This window comes from Scyliorhinus torazame, chromosome 7 (genome assembly GCF_047496885.1).
Source record: "Scyliorhinus torazame isolate Kashiwa2021f chromosome 7, sScyTor2.1, whole genome shotgun sequence".
Classification (NCBI taxonomy): Eukaryota; Metazoa; Chordata; class Chondrichthyes; order Carcharhiniformes; family Scyliorhinidae; genus Scyliorhinus; species Scyliorhinus torazame.
Genome location: NC_092713.1, coordinates 295,987,834 through 296,004,561, shown reverse-complemented (window position 1 = coordinate 296,004,561; position 16,728 = coordinate 295,987,834). Strand labels below are relative to the sequence as shown.

The 16,728-nt window shown below is 47.5% G+C and overlaps 1 protein-coding gene across 3 annotated transcripts in view; it reads left to right on the top strand.

The window, feature by feature from the left end:
• rad50 (RAD50 homolog, double strand break repair protein) overlaps positions 1–16,728 on the top strand; it is a 247,401-nt gene that overhangs the window by 201,845 nt on the left and 28,828 nt on the right. The window lies entirely within an intron of this gene.

Here is a 16,728-nt window from a genome sequence, read left to right as displayed (position 1 = left end):
AATAGCCTTGTACTCTGTGACTTGCTAGACCATGTCAGAGGGCAGTTAAGAAACATTGTTGTAGATCTGGAGTCACATATAGGGCAGACCGGGCAAGGATGGCAGATTTCCTTCCCAAAAGGACAATAGTGAGCCAGACGGGTTTTACGACAGTTGATGATAGTATCGTGGTCACCATTACTGAGACTAGCTTTATATTCCAGTTTTGTTAATTGAATTTAAATTCCACCAGCTGTCATGTTGGAACTTGAACCTATGTCCTCCATCCTCGAGAATATTAGCCTGGGCCTCTGTATTACTAGTCCAGTGTTATGCCAGGAGCAACACCAGGCATACCTAAAAATTATCCTGGTGAAGTTACAACACAGGAGTACTTGCGTGTCAAATAGCAAAAGCAGCAAGTAATAGACAGAGCCAAATGAATCGACAACCAACAGATTAGATCTACGCTCTGCAGTCCTGCCACACAGTCATGAATGGTGGTGGACAATTAAAAAAACTCACTGGAGGAGGACGCTCCAAGAATATCCCATCCTCAAAGAAGACGGAGCCCAGTACATCAGTGCAAAAGATAAGGCTGCAGCATTCACAACAATCTTCAGCCAAATGTGCTGAGTGAATGATCCATCTTGGCCTCCTCTGGAGATCCCCAGTATCACAGGTGTCAGGCTCCAGCCAATTTGGTTCATTCAGTATGTCATCAAGGAACAGCTGAAGGCACTGATGCTGCAAAGCCTGGACCCTGACCATATTCTGGCAAGAGTCCTGAAGACCTGTGCTCCAGAACATGCCATGTCCCTAGCCAAACTGTTCCAGTACAGCTACAACACTGGCATCCACGCGGTCATGTGAAAAATTGCCCAGGTATGTACATAAAAAGTAGGACTAATCTAACCCAGCCAAATACCATCCCATTAGTCTGCTCTCTATCATCAGTAAAGGGGTGCCACAGTGGTTAGCACTGTTGTCTCACAGCATCAGGGACCTGGGTTCAATTCCGGCCTCGCGTGACTGTCTGTGTGGAGTTTGCACTTTCTACCCATGTCTGCGTGGGTTTCCTCTGGGTGTTCCGGTTTCATCCCACAGTCCAAAGATGTGCAGGCTAGCTGGTTTGGCCATACTAAATTGCCACTTAGTATTCAAAAGGTTAGGTGTAGGTGGGGTTACGGGGCTAGTTTGGGGGCCTGATCCTGGATGGGGTGTTCTTTCAGAGGACCGGTGCAGATTCGATGGGCTGAATGGCCTCCTTCTGCACTGTAGGGATTCTATGACTATATAAAATGATAGGGTTTATCAACAGTGCTATCAAGCAGCACCTGTTTAGCAATAACCTGCTCACTGATGCCCTGTTTCAGTTCCACAAGTGTCACTTCGCTCCTGACCTCATTACAGCCTTGATTCAAACATGGGCAAAGGAGCCGAATTCCAGAGGTGAGATTGACTGCCCTTGACATCAAGGCAGTATTTGACCAAGTATGGAGACCTGGCACAAAAGAAGATGGTTGTGGTTGTTGGAGGTCAATCATCTCAGCCCCTGGACATCACTGCAGGTGTTCCTCTGGGTAGTGTCCTCGGCCCAAACACCTTCAGCTGCTTCATCAATTACCTTCCTTTCATCATAACGTCAGAAGTGGGGATGTTCACTGATTGCACAATGTTCAGCACCATTCACAACTCCTCCAATACTGACGCAGTCCATGTCCAAAAGCAACATGACTTCGACAATATCTAGGCTTGGGTTGACAAATATCAAGTAACATTCGCAGCACACAAGTGCCAGGCAATAACCATCTCCAACAACAACTCCTTAAAAGCATTGTGGGTGCACCAACACCACATGGACTGCAGCGGTTCAAGAAGGCACCTCACCACTACCTTCTCAAGGGCAATTAGGGAAGGGCAGTATCTGCTGCCTGTGTCACCAACATTCCATGAATGAATTAAATAAAATTACCACTTAAACCACCATCTCCCCTCCAATAGTAGGGATAACATATGAAAGATACCTTAAATATACTTGAGAAATAATTTGATGGCACTATGTTTCAATACCTATTTCAAAAATAGCAGCAACTTGAAATTATATAGTGCCTTTCCCTGTAGTAAGATGTCCCAACTGTCATCAGGCAGGACTATTTCTGTACAATAGCCGGGAACTGCAACTTTTGTGGTACACACTAATTGGGGGCAAATAGTAAATCATACTGGTGCTTTTTACATCAATGTTTGTAATGCACTTTAGTTGCTGCCACAAGAGATGCAACTAACATTCGGACAGGTAACATAGGGTTTAAGGAACTGTCTTAAATAGAGGGAGGCCAGGATGTTTAGGGAGGGAATTCCAGATCTTAGGGGCTAGGCAACCAAAGACACGGTTGTCAGGTGTCAGTGACGGAATGATGAAAATCGGGGTGTGCTCTGAGGTCACAATTGGAACAGTACAGAGATCTTGTAGGACTGGAGGAGGTTACAAAGATGAGGAGAAATTTGAAATCAAGCATGAAAATGTTTTAATCAAATTTCAAACTAATAACAGCTTTGCTTTTTAAGCCTTTGTATTCTTAAATATTGCCCGATTGACAGGCTCTCCTTGATCAATGCCATTGAAATAAACCGATCATCCAGCCCAATGTGGTCTTGTCATGAAGAGGACAGTGAAAAAATTAAGATAAATTATAAGTTAATGTGGTCAAGTCATGGTGGCATAGTGGTTAGCACTGCTGCATCACAGCACCAGGGACCTGCGTTCAATTCCAGCCTTGGGTCACTGTGGAGAATTTGCACTTTCTCCCCTTGTCTGCGTGGGTTTCCTCCGGGTGCTTCGGTTTCCTCACAAAGTCCAACGGTGTGGAGGTTAGGTGGACTGGCCACACTAAAATGGCCCTTAGTGTCTAGGGATGTGTAAGTCAGGTTACGGGGATAGGGTGGGGTGGATAGAGGTGATGCACCCGAGTAGGCTGCTCGGGTTTGTGTAGACTCAAGGAGCCTCCTTCTACACTAGGGTTTCTATGATTCTAAGTCATGTTTAACCAATAATTTTAAAATCCAATTTAATTTAAACAGGCCATGGAAATTGTTGACATTCCTAATTTTTATTTAATATAAGTTTCATTCAAATGTTCGAGCATGATTATCTTGCAACATTGAGAAGACGTTTTTTCTAAGTTATATCCGAAGTCAGCAATGTTGTGGGCAGCAGTATGAACTATGAGCGTAACTTTGAGGCAGAAAACCTGGGCATTCTCATCTTGATTGAAAGCGCAATTGGGGTTCACACAGCCAATGAGCATTGAGCTTTCGCTTACTGGTATTGGAGATGGTGACGGATTTGTCAACGTAGTGGAAATGCTTCGTCATTGATGCCACTTGTGTCATTGCGTTTTGGTTTACGATCATGAGCTGGAGGAGTTATGGAAGAAAAAATATTTGTGGTGATTTCAAGAACTAAGAGAAAGATCTAAAAAAGATTTTGCCGAAAACATTTAGAAATGAAAGATTTTTGTTAAATTCATTTGTTGCCAGGTCTTTGTCATAATGATAATTGTTTGTAACATTCAGCATATTTGATAACAGGAAAGTAGATGACTAGATATGTAATTTACTGCTAATCATAAGGCGGCACAGTGGTTAGCATTGCTGTCTCACAACTCCAGGGACCCAGGTTCAATTCCAACTTCAGGTGATGTCGGTGTGTTTTCACTTTCTCCTCATGTCTGCGTGGATTTCTTCCGGGTGCTCCGGTTTCCTCCCACAATAGTCCAAAGGTTAGGTGGATTGGCCATGCTAAATTGCCCTTCGGTGGGGTTACTGGGTTATGGGGATAGGGTGGAGGCATGGGCTTAACTAGGGTGCTCTTTCTCAGGGCCGGTGCAGACTTGATGGGTGAATGGCCGCCTCCTTCTCTAAATTCTATAATTCTTTTTTAAAATAAATTTAGAGTAGGCAATTATTTTTCTTTTCCAATTAAGGGGCAATTTAGCATGGCCAATCCACCTAACCAACACATCTTTGAGTTGTGGGGGTGAAACTCACGCAGACATGGGGAGAATGTGCAAACACCACACGGACAGTGACCCAGGGCTGGGATTCGAACCCAGGTCCTCAGCGCAGCAGTCCCAGTGCTAACCACTGTGCCACAGGCTGTCCTTTATATTCTATAATTCTAACCTGTGTAGGTAATCACATGCTGTATCATAAAATGATCCAGCACAGAAGGAGGCCATTTGTGTTGTGTTGGTTCTTCGTTAAAGATGTCCAATTAGTCCCACTCCCTTGCTCTCCCCTAAAAAACATCTTTAGCCATAAGCTTGGGGCTGGGCATCATTTTCAGGTTCATTTTCCATGGTATTGCCTTGACCGATCAGTTTAAATAAAAGCTTTGCAGTTAACTGTTCCCCGGTGTATTCTCCTTGCCAGCATCTCTACCCATCAGAGTCCACTTGCCAACCAATCAGCATTCTCTTCTCTTAAGTATAAATTATTGTTGCCTTTGCATTTGGTGTTCTTGCAAATATTTTGTGATGAGTGTAAGATGAGCTTCAACGGCATGTCTCTTCAGCCATACTCAGGTTCTGTATTACCAAATGACTTTTTAAATCTTCCCTATCTTTCCTGATTGCCTTGTAGCCAGGAATATTAAGTTCCCAGCCCTTCCCTTTCTTTGAACCCAGTATGTTATTGTCACTGTTTTATAGTTGCCTGTGGGAACTTATGCCTGCAGCTCACCAATCTTGTTTACCATGCTGTGTGTATTTACACACGTGTACTTGGAATTCATCTTAGACTGCTTTGCATTTTCCCACTGTGTGATCCTTCCTGTTTTTGAACTACTTCTAGTGCTGTTTGTCCCCCCTGATCTTTCTGCACCTTTTTCATTCCTGGTGCCCACCTCCCTGACATTGTTAACCTCACCAGTTATGCTGGGATGCAACTTTCCCATCTTGAAAGGTCCCTCCTGCTCCAGAACCACTTCCAGTGCCCCAGGCAGCTGAAGCCCACCCTGCTGCACCATTTCTGTAGCCACATGGTTAATGCTACTATTCCTGTACACATTAGCTCAAGACACTTGGTGTAATCCAATGATTATTACGTTTGAGGTCTTGTTCTTTAATTACTTCTTTAGCTTCTGAAACTGACTACAGGATGTATATCTAGTTCCGACACGGACTTTGCCTCCTGGATGTTTCCACTTCTGCCCCCTCACCCCGCATTTGATGTCCTCTGCACTCTTTCAGCGATGTATTTGAAAATAAATATTATTCCACAGCTCCTTGACAGTTCATTAATCAGCGTTTTGCTGTGTGCGAATAGATTGCTGTGTTCGTACATTACAACAATAACTATTCAAAATAAATTAATTGGCTGTAACGTGTGTTTGGATGCTCAAGGTCATGGAAATAGCTATTTAAGCAATTCTTTCTGGCTGTGTATCGTGGGGAATAGTTCATGTGTTCTATTAAAGTGCTGCTTTTGAAACCTTCCAAAAGCCAAGTACCGCAGATCTGGAAATCTGAGATAATAACATAAAATGCTGGAGAGAGATATTCAGCAGGTCAGGCAGCATCTGTGGAGTGAGAAGCTGAGTTTAAGTTTCGGATATCACTGACCTTTCATCTGATGAAAATTATTAGCTGAATTGAGACTCCAGAGATAACTTAATAAATTGATGTTGCTGATGGAGTCGCTGAGAGTTGAGTCATTTGATTCTTGGATGTGAACAGATTTTTCATTTCACTCTTGTATCTTCTGAACTTTGTGTTCAATGTTCATCTTGCACGCAAAGAAAAATCTTGGTATCTTGAGTCAGCACAGATTTCTTTCTTGGCATTTAAAATTGGACTAATTTATGTAATGATGAAACAAAAACAAAAAATGCTCAGCAGGTCTGGCAGCTTTGTAGGGAGATAAAATAGTTAACGTTTCGAGTCCGTTTGTCTCTTCATCAGAACTAAAGAGAGGGAAAATGTGTTGGATATTAAGCTGTAGCTGGGGGAAATTGCAACAATATGTAGCATACTTAAGAATAAGAGACATGGTGGGTGAGGGAGAGAAGGGAACGGAGGGCTTTTGCATTGAAACAATAAATGTATGCAATGTTTAAAAAAAATTAAGATGGATGGAAAGGTCACAATCTAAAGTTGTTGAGCTCAATGTTGAGTCCTAGGAGCTGTAATGTGTCTAATCGGAAGATGAGATGCTGCTCCTCTAACTTGAGTGGGCTTCACTGGAGCATTGCAGCAGGTCAAGGACAGACATGTGGACATGGATGCAAGCTGTTGAGTTAAAATGGTATGCAACAAGAAGTCTGGAATGTTACCCTTGCAGGCTGAGTGAAGGTGTTCCACAAAGTGGTCACCCAGTCTCCGTTTAGTCTCCCCAATTTAGAGGAGACTGCATTGTGGCAGTAGACTAAACTGAAGGAGGTGAAAGTGAAATGCTGCTTAACCTGGAAGAAGTGTTTTATGCCTTGGAAGGTGAGGAGGTAAAGGGACAAGTGTTGCATCTTCTCTTGCAATCTCTAGATTCTTGTTGGGCAAGAAAATCCAAGGTTATCGGGGGTAGATTGGGAACGTGGAACTCACACAAAAAGATCAGCCATGATCTATTGAACGGCGGACGAGGCTCGAGGGGCCGAATGGTTTGCTTCTGTTCCTATTTTGTATGTTTTATATGTAGTGCTGAGTTGTTACTTTATTTATCTTGCGGCCATAGCATGGCAGCACAGTTTCTTCACAGCTCCAGGATCCCAGGTTCAATTCCAGGCTTGGATCACTGTCTGTGCGGAGTCTGCACGTTCTCCCCGTGTCTGCATGGGTTTCTTCCGGGTGCTCCGGTTTCCTCCCACAGTCCAAAGATGTGCAGGTTAGGTGGATTGGCCATGATAAATTGCCCTTAGTGTCCAAAAAGGTTAGGTGGGGTTACGGGGTTGGGGAGGAGGTGTGGGCTTATGTGGAGTGCTCTTTCCAAGAGCTGATGCGGACTCGATGGGCTGGATGGCCTCCTTCTGCACTGTAAATTCTATGATGATTGTAACTCTTCTCTCATGACAACAAATTTCAAATTTTTCCGCTATTTTTTCCCTCCTTTTTATTTCATCCTTTTTTAAAAAGTTAGCAGCAGAATATCTCACCAAAGCAAGGGTGCCATGTGGCTTGAAATCTGTATTCTTCACCTGGTATTCAGAATTGTTTTTTTTGGTGCCACTGGTAAATCTACAAAACGTTCTTCGGAATCCGAGATAGGGTTCTTCAATATCAATCTCAGGACAAATATGTTTAGTTCTGCAGCTTCATAGGAATTAAATATTGCTTTGGTTCAATATGTGTCTACATCATAATATTCAGCATCAGTTCATTAAAACGTTATATGTCTTTGTTATAAATCACTTGCGCGGAGGCTTCCGGGTGCGGCGATGACCAGCTGAGTCGCACGTTTCGGCAGCTCCCTGTGAAACGGACTTTTGGGCTCTTGATAGGAGCCCCAACGGCAATTTTGACGGCTAAAAACACTGTGCGGTAAACCAGAAGGGAATCCCCCCTGGATACGGATGGAAAAAGGAGGAGAGAGTGGCCAGATTGCAGTGGATCCTTTAGAACAGCGGCAAGGAAGGCAAGCAAAAACCAAGATGGCGTCGGAAGGTGGCAGTTTAACATGGGGCCCTGAACAACAAGAGTTCTTGAAATGCTGTGTGGAAGAGATAAAAAAGGAAATGAAGAAAGAGCTGTTGGCCCCGATACTACAGGCGATCGAAGGGCTAAAGGAGGAACAAAAGACCCAGGAGCGGGAGCTTCGAGTCGTGAAGGCAAAGGCAGCCGAGAATGAGGACGATATACAGGGCCTGGTGGTGAAGACGGAGACGCAGGAGGCACATCAGAAACGATGTGTGGAAAGGTTGGAGGCACTGGAAAACAACGCAAGGAGGAACAACCTGAGGATTCTTGGTCTTCCTGAAGGTGTGGAGGGAGCGGACGTCGGGGCATATGTGAGCACGATGCTGCACTCGTTAATGGGAGCGGAGGCCCCGGCGGGTCCGTTGGAGGTGGAGGGAGCATACCGAGTGATGGCGCGAGGACCGAGAGCAGGAGAAATTCCCAGAGCCATAGTGGTGAGATTCCTCCGTTTTAAGGATAGAGAAATGGTCCTTAGATGGGCGAAGAAAACTCGGAGCAGTAAATGGGAGAACGCGGTGATCCGCGTTTATCAAGACTGGAGTGCGGAGGTGGCGAGAAGGAGGGCGAGCTTTAATCGGGCCAAGGCGGTGCTTCATAAAAAGAAGATGAAATTTGGAATGCTGCAACCGGCAAGACTGTGGGTCACATATCGAGGGAGGCACCACTACTTTGAGACGGCGGATGAAGCGTGGACTTTTATTGTGGAAGAAAAACTGGAATGAGCGGGTTATTAAAAAGAACGTTTGAACAAAGTGGTGGGGCGAATGTGGGGGGCAAAGAGGGGTTTTATGTACTAATCCTGCGATGTGGTAACTTTTCTCTCTCCCACAGGTGGTGATGGGGGGAGGAGGGGAGGTGGAGGAGATGGGGCGTTGGCCATTGGGGGCGGGGCCAAGGGAGAAGCGCGGGCTTGGTTCCCGCGCTATGATAATCATGGCGGGAATAGAGAAGCAGGAAGGAGGGGGCGTCGCACGGTGCGAGCCGAGGTCACGGGGGGAAGCCGAGGTCAGCCAGAGTTTGCTGACTTCTGGGAGCAACATGGGGGGAGTAATTACGCTAGCGGGGGATCTAGCGGGGGGGTGGGAGGGGGGAATTACTGGGTTGCTGCTGCTGGGGAGAGGGGGGAGCTGGTATGGGAGAGGATGGGCGGGGGGGCACCGCCTGGGGGAGATACAGCTGCGTGGGAACTGGGTGAGGAGCTGGAAAAAGGTGATGGCTAATCGACAAGGGGGTGGGTAGGAAGCCCCCCAACTCGGCTGATCACGTGGAACGTGAGAGGGCTGAACGGGCCGATAAAGAGGGCACGGGTACTCGCACACCTGAAGAAACTTAAGGCAGATGTGGTTATGTTACAGGAAACGCACCTGAAACTGATAGACCAGGTTAGGCTACGCAAAGGATGGGTGGGGCAGGTGTTCCATTCGGGGCTAGATGCGAAAAACAGGGGGGTGGCTATATTAGTGGGGAAGCGGGTAATGTTCGAGGCAAAGACTATAGTGGCGGATAACGGGGGCAGATACGTGATGGTGAGTGGCAAACGACAGGGGGAGACGGTGGTTTTGGTAAACGTATATGCCCCGAACTGCGATGATGCCAATTTTATGAGGCGGATGCTAGGACGCATTCCGGACCTAGAGATGGGAAAGCTGATAATGGGGGGAGATTTTAATACGGTGTTGGAACCAGGGCTGGATAGGTCGAAGTCCAGGACTGGAAGGAGGCCGGCAGCAGCCAAGGTGCTTAAAGATTTTATGGAGCAGATGGGAGGTGTAGATCCGTGGAGATTTAGCAGACCTAGGAGTAAGGAGTTCTCGTTTTTCTCCTATGTCCATAAAGTCTACTCGCGAATAGACTTTTTTGTGCTGGGTAGGGCATTGATCCCGAAGGTGAGGGGAACGGAGTATACGGCTATAGCCATATCGGATCACGCTCCACACTGGGTGGACTTGGAGATGGGGGAGGAAACAGGAGGGCGCCCACCCTGGAGAATGGACATGGGACTAATGGCAGATGAGGGGGTGTGTCTAAGGGTGAGGGGGTGCATTGAAAAGTACTTGGAACTCAATGATAATGGGGAGGTCCAGGTGGGAGTGGTCTGGGAGGCGTTGAAGGCGGTGGTTAGAGGGGAGCTGATATCAATAAGGGCACATAAAGGGAAGCAGGAGAGTAAGGAACGGGAGCGGTTGCTGCAAGAACTTTTGAGGGTGGACAGGCAATATGCGGAAGCACCGGAGGAGGGACTGTACAGGGAAAGGCAAAGGCTACATGTAGAATTTGACTTGCTGACTACAGGCACTGCAGAGGCACAATGGAGGAAGGCACAGGGTGTACAGTACGAATATGGGGAGAAGGCGAGCAGGTTGCTGGCACACCAATTGAGGAAAAGGGGAGCAGCGAGGGAAATAGGGGGAGTGAGGGATGAGGAAGGAGAGATGGAGCGGGGAGCGGAGAGAGTGAATGGAGTGTTCAAGACATTTTATAAAAAATTATATGAAGCTCAACCCCCGGATGGGAGGGAGAGAATGATGGGCTTCTTGGATCGGCTGGAATTTCCCAAGGTGGAAGAGCAGGAAAGGGTGGGACTGGGAGCACAGATCGAGGTAGAAGAAGTGGTGAAAGGAATTAGGAGCATGCAGGCGGGAAAGGCCCCGGAACCGGATGGATTCCCAGTCGAATTCTATAGAAAATATGTGGACTTGCTCGCCCCGGTACTGACGAGGACCTTTAATGAGGCAAAGGAAAGGGGACAACTGCCCCCGACCATGTCTGAAGCAACGATATCGCTTCTCTTAAAGAAGGAAAAGGACCCGCTACAATGCGGGTCCTATAGACCTATTTCCCTCCTAAATGTAGATGCCAAGGTCCTGGCCAAGGTAATGGCAATGAGAATCGAGGAATGTGTCCCGGGGGTGGTCCACGAGGACCAAACTGGGTTTGTGAAGGGGAGACAGCTGAACACGAATATACGGAGGCTGTTTGGGGTAACGATGATGGCCCCACCAGAGGGGGAAACGGAGATAGTAGTGGCGATGGATGCCGAGAAAGCATTTGATAGAGTGGAGTGGGATTATTTGTGGGAGGTGTTGAGGAGATTTGGTTTTGGAGAGGGGTATGTTAGATGGGTGCAGCTGTTGTATAGGGCCCCAGTGGCGAGCGTGGTCACGAATGGACGGGGATCTGCATATTTTCGGCTCCATAGAGGGACAAGGCAGGGATGCCCTCTGTCCCCATTATTGTTTGCACTGGCGATTGAGCCCATGGCGCTAGCGTTGAGGGGTTCCAAGAAGTGGAGGGGAGTACTTAGGGGAGGAGAAGAGCACCGGGTATCTTTGTATGCGGACGATTTGCTACTATACGTGGCGGACCCGGCGGAGGGGATGCCAGAAATAATGCGGATACTTGGGGAGTTTGGGGATTTTTCAGGGTATAAATTGAACATGGGGAAAAGTGAGTTGTTTGTGGTGCATCCAGGGGAGCAGAGTAGAGAAATAGAGGACCTACCGCTGAGGAAGGTAACAAGGGACTTTCGTTACCTGGGGATCCAGACAGCTAAGAATTGGGGCACATTGCATAGGTTAAATTTAACGCGGTTGGTGGAACAGATGGAGGAGGATTTCAAGAGATGGGATATGGTATCCCTGTCAATGGCAGGGAGGGTGCAGGCGGTTAAGATGGTGGTCCTCCCGAGATTCCTCTTTGTGTTTCAGTGCCTCCCGGTGGTGATCACGAAGGCTTTTTTTAAAAGGATTGAAAAGAGCATCATGGGTTTTGTGTGGGCCGGGAAGACCCCGAGAGTGAGGAAGGGATTCTTACAGCGTAGCAGGGATAGGGGGGGGCTGGCACTACCGAGCCTAAGTGAGTATTATTGGGCCGCTAATATTTCAATGGTGAGTAAGTGGATGGGAGAGGAGGGGGGAGCGGCGTGGAAGAGATTAGAGAGGGCGTCCTGTAGGGGGACTAGCCTCCAGGCTATGGTGACAGCCCCATTGCCGTTCTCACCGAGGAACTACACCACAAGCCCGGTGGTGGTGGCTACACTGAAGATTTGGGGACAGTGGAGACGGCATAGGGGAAAGACTGGAGCCTTGGGGGGGTCCCCGATAAGAAACAACCATAGGTTTGCCCCGGGGGGAATGGATGGGGGATATGGAATGTGGCAAAGAGCAGGAATAACGCAACTGAAAGATCTGTTTGTGGATGGGAAGTTCGCGAGTCTGGGAGCGCTGACCGAGAAATATGGGTTGCCCCAAGGGAATGCATTCAGGTATATGCAACTGAGGGCTTTTGCGAGGCAACAGGTGAGGGAATTCCCGCAGCTCCCGACACAAGAGGTGCAGGACAGAGTGATCTCAAAGACATGGGTGGGGGATGGTAAGGTGTCAGATATATATAGGGAAATGAGGGACGAAGGGGAGACTATGGTAGATGAACTAAAAGGGAAATGGGAAGAAGAGCTGGGGGAGGAGATCGAGGAGGGGCTGTGGGCAGATGCCCTAAGCAGGGTAAACTCGTCGTCCTCGTGTGCCAGGCTAAGCCTGATTCAGTTTAAGGTATTACACAGGGCACATATGACTGGAGCACGGCTCAGTAAATTTTTTGGGGTGGAGGATAGGTGCGCGAGGTGCTCGAGAAGCCCAGCGAATCATACCCATATGTTTTGGTCATGCCCAGCACTACAGAGGTTTTGGATGGGGGTGACAAAGGTGCTTTCAAAAGTAGTAGGAGTCCGGGTCGAACCAAGCTGGGGGTTTGCTATATTTGGGGTTGCACAAGAGCCGGGAGTGCAGGAGGCGAGAGAGGCCGATGTTTTGGCCTTTGCGTCCCTAGTAGCCCGGCGCAGGATATTGCTAATGTGGAAAGAAGCCAAGCCCCCGGGGGTGGAGACCTGGATAAATGACATGGCGGGGTTCATAAAGTTAGAGCGGATTAAGTTCGTCCTAAGGGGGCCGGCTCAAGGGTTCACCAGGCGGTGGCAACCGTTCGTCGAATACCTCGCAGAAAGATAGACGGAATGGGAAAAAGAAGGCAGCAGCAGCAGCCCAGGATCGGGGGGGGTGGGGGGGAGGGAGTGGGGGAGGAGGAACCAGAAGGACTCTCAGGGTTGTTAATATATACTGTATAGTATATATAGGTCGTTGCTACAGATAATTATATATTGGACTGTTAAATTATATTTTTGGAGAGTGTTACTTGTGACAAGGCAGTTGCCAATTAGGGCTAGTTTTCATTTTTGTTATTTATTATTTATTCATTTTTTGTTTATAAAATAGGTCATTGTTATTTGTGTTGTTATAATATTGTGTAAAGGATGCACAATGTACTGTGTTGGTTGACCAAAAATTTTCAATAAAATATTTAATTAAAAAAATAATAAATCACTTGCGCGGTAGGAAGGGTTTTAGCATCTAGATCAATGTCATTATTATTATTGCTCGAATTGGGGATTGATCCAAAAAACAAATAACAACCTGGAGGCGATAAAAGGCCTTGTGTTTATGTGGCACCTTCCACAACCTCTGAGCATTTCAAAGTACTTGACAACTATTGAAGCACAATTCATTTGTACATTTACATAGACATTACCTGGACAATATTCAGGCATGGGCTGATGAATGGTAAGTAACATTTTCAACGTGCAAGTGCCAGACAATAACCATCTCCAACAAGAGAAAACCTAACTATCTCCCCTTGAATCGAATGTCATTACCATCACTGAATCACCTATCACCATCCTGGGGGTTACGATTGACCAGAAACATAATTGGACCAGCCATATAAATACCATGGCTACACGAACAGGTCACAAGCTAGGAATTCTGCAGCAAGTTACTCCTGACCCCCTAATTGTGTCCATCATCTGCAAGGCACAAGTCAGGAGTGTAATGGAATACACCCCACTTGCCTAGATGTGGGTGGCTGCAACAACACTCAAGAAGCTCAGTGCCATCCAGGACAAAGCAACCCACTTGATTGGCATCTCATTCACCTCCTTAAACATTCACTCTCTCCGCCACTAAGGCACAGTAGCAGTAGTGTGCACCTTCCATAAGAGGCTGAGCAACTGGCCAAGGCTCCTTGAACATCACTTCCCACACCAGCCACCTCTACCACCTAGAAGAACAAGGCAGCGAACTTAAGAATTAGGAGCAGGAGTAGGCCATTCACCCCTCGAGCCTGTCCGCTTTTCAACAAGATCATGACTGATCTGATTGTGGTCTCAACTCCACAAGTCCGCCGCCTACCCTGGTAATCTTAGATCCTTGACTAACAGGAAGTCAATCTACCTCTGCCTTAGAAATATTCAATGACACTGCCTTCACCGCTCTCCAGGGAAAAGAATTCAAAAACACTCAGCCCTCTGAGAGATAGAATTTCTCCTCATCTCAGTCTTAACTGGGGGACCTCTTATTTTTAAACAACATCCCGTAGTTCTAGTCTCTCCAACAAGGGGCAACATCCTTTCAATATCCACCCTGTGAAGTCCCCTCAGGATCTTGTATATTTTAATAAGATCCCCTCTCATTTCTTCTGAACTCCAATGGATACAGGTCCAGCCTGTCCAACCTTTCCTTATAAGATAAACTCCCTCATCCCAGATATCAGTCGAGTGAGCCTTCTTTTAACTGCTTCTAACACATTCTTATTCTTTCTTAAATAAGACCCAAAACTACATAATACTTGTTATAACCTACCTGCTTACCACTGGCTGGGGACTAATGGCAATCCCACAACCCTGAGGGAGTATGAGCATCCCCAATGAAGGGGGCGGAGAAATCATTAGCAGGTCCCTGCATAAATAAAGCTGGCCAGTATGGAACCAGCTAGAGAGGAGTGAGTAGCAAGGGAGTTACTGCTGCTGTTGTGTATTATATATATATATATATATATATGTTATTGTAAATAAAGTTTTTGTTCTGTTCTACAAACTCGTGCTGGATTCTTCATGGCCCTCACAAAACTGGCGACGAGGACGGGATTGGTTGCGCCATTTGCGGCTGCAATGGCAGCACATCCTTCAAACAGGTTCTGGAGGGTTGACGGAGGTACTAGGACGGTACCCAGATGTATTCCAGCCCGGTTTGGGGAAGATAAAAGGGGCCATAGCGCGTATCCAGGTCGAACCAGGAGCCATGCCGCGCTATTTCCGGGCGAGCCTGGTGCCTTACGCCTTGCTCGAGAAGGTAGAAGGGGAGCTCACTCGTTTGGAGTCCTTTGGCATTATCAGGCCCGCCCATTTCGCTAATTGGGCAGCGCCAATTGTACCTGTAATGAAGCCAGATGCCACAGTTCGCTTGTGCGGCGACTATAAACTTAAAGTGAATACGGCTTCCCGGCTCGACCGATAACCAATGCCCCGCATAGAAGATCTCTACGCGAAGCTTGCGGGCGGACTCTCAATCACAAAATTAGATATGAGTCACGCCTACCTACAGTTGGAGCTGGACCCTGCCTCCCGACCATATGTAACTATTAATGAACACAGGGGCCTGTATGAATATACACGGTTGCCCTTTGGGGTATCCTCTGTCTGCGATATCTTTCACTGCGTCATGGAGGGCATCTTGAGAGGCTTGTCGCTGTTTACTTAGATGATGTTTTGATTACAGTGACGTCGGAGCAGGAACATTTGTAAAATTTGGAGGCTGTCCTTAGACACTTCTCAGAGGCTGGAGTCCGTTTACGTCGTACAAAGTGCGTCTTTCAGGCGAATGAAATGGTCTACCTGGGTTATCGGGTGGACCACAAAGGTTTGCACCCCGTCGCAGAGAAGGTGCGCGCAATTCAACAGGCCCCCGCCCCGACTGACATTTCGCATCTTTGTTCTTTTCTCGGCCTCGTAAATTATTACGGAAAGCTCCTCCTCTGGCAACTACGCTGGCCCAGTTGCACATTCTGCTAAAGAAGAATCACACCTGGATTTGGGGTCAGCCACAAGAAACCGCTTTCCTGCGGGTAATTGCCGTCGTCGGGGTTACTAGCCCACTACGGTCCTGGAAAGCCTTTGCTCATCACGTGTGATGCATCCCCATATGGTATTGGGGCTGTCCTATCCCACAAGATGGAGAACGGGGCCGAGCGGCCGATAGCTTTCGTGTCCCGCATGTTGACTGCAGCGGAAACGAAGTACGCGCAGATCGTGAAGGAGGGTCTGGCGGTGGTCTTTGCGGTGAAACGCTTCCACCAGTATGTGTATGGCCGCCATTTCACTATCGTGACTGATCTAAAGCCTCTGCTGGGACTTTTCTGACAGGATAAGCCAATACCGCCCATTGCTTCGGACCCAGCGCTGGGCCTGTTGCTCGCTGCCTACGAGTATTCTCTGGAGCACAAACCAGGGACCCAGATAGCGAATGCCGATGCACTGAGCCGATTGCCTTTGTCAACCGGCCCCATGTCGACCCCCACGACAGGTGAGGTGGTTGCAATCCTAAATTTTATAGACTCCTTGCCTGTCACGGCATCACAGATCCGTGAGTGGACCCAGATGGAGCAAGTCCTGTCAAAGGTTCGGCACATAGTCCTGTATGGTGGGCAACATAGACAGGTCCCAGGCGAGTTGCGGGCGTTTTCCTCCAAGCTGTCAGAATTTAGCGTGGAAGATGGTATCCTTTTGTGGGGGACGCGTGTGGTCATCTCAGAAAAAGGACAGGACCTGATACTACAGGACTTGCACAAAGGGCATCCGGGTGTGACCAAAATAAAAATGTTGGCCCGGAGTTATGTCTGGTGGCCAGGCCTTAACACCGATATTGGGAAAGGTGGGCCAAAACTGCTCCATTTGCCAGGAGCATCAGAAGCTTCCGTCGGCCACGCCCCTACATCACTGGAATTGGCCAGGGCGGCCTTGGGCGCACTTGCATTGTTGCTCGTTTTAGCCTTAGTTTATTTGCTCTAATTCTGTCACCTTTGCTCATGAGTCGCCAGGTATCTTTCTGATACCGCCACGTGGTTCAAGTCCAAGTAATGATTAATAATGCAACACACCGCTTAGTAAGAGTTAAATCAACGCTCATTTATTATATACAGCAATTAATACTTATACAATAATCCTACTTCT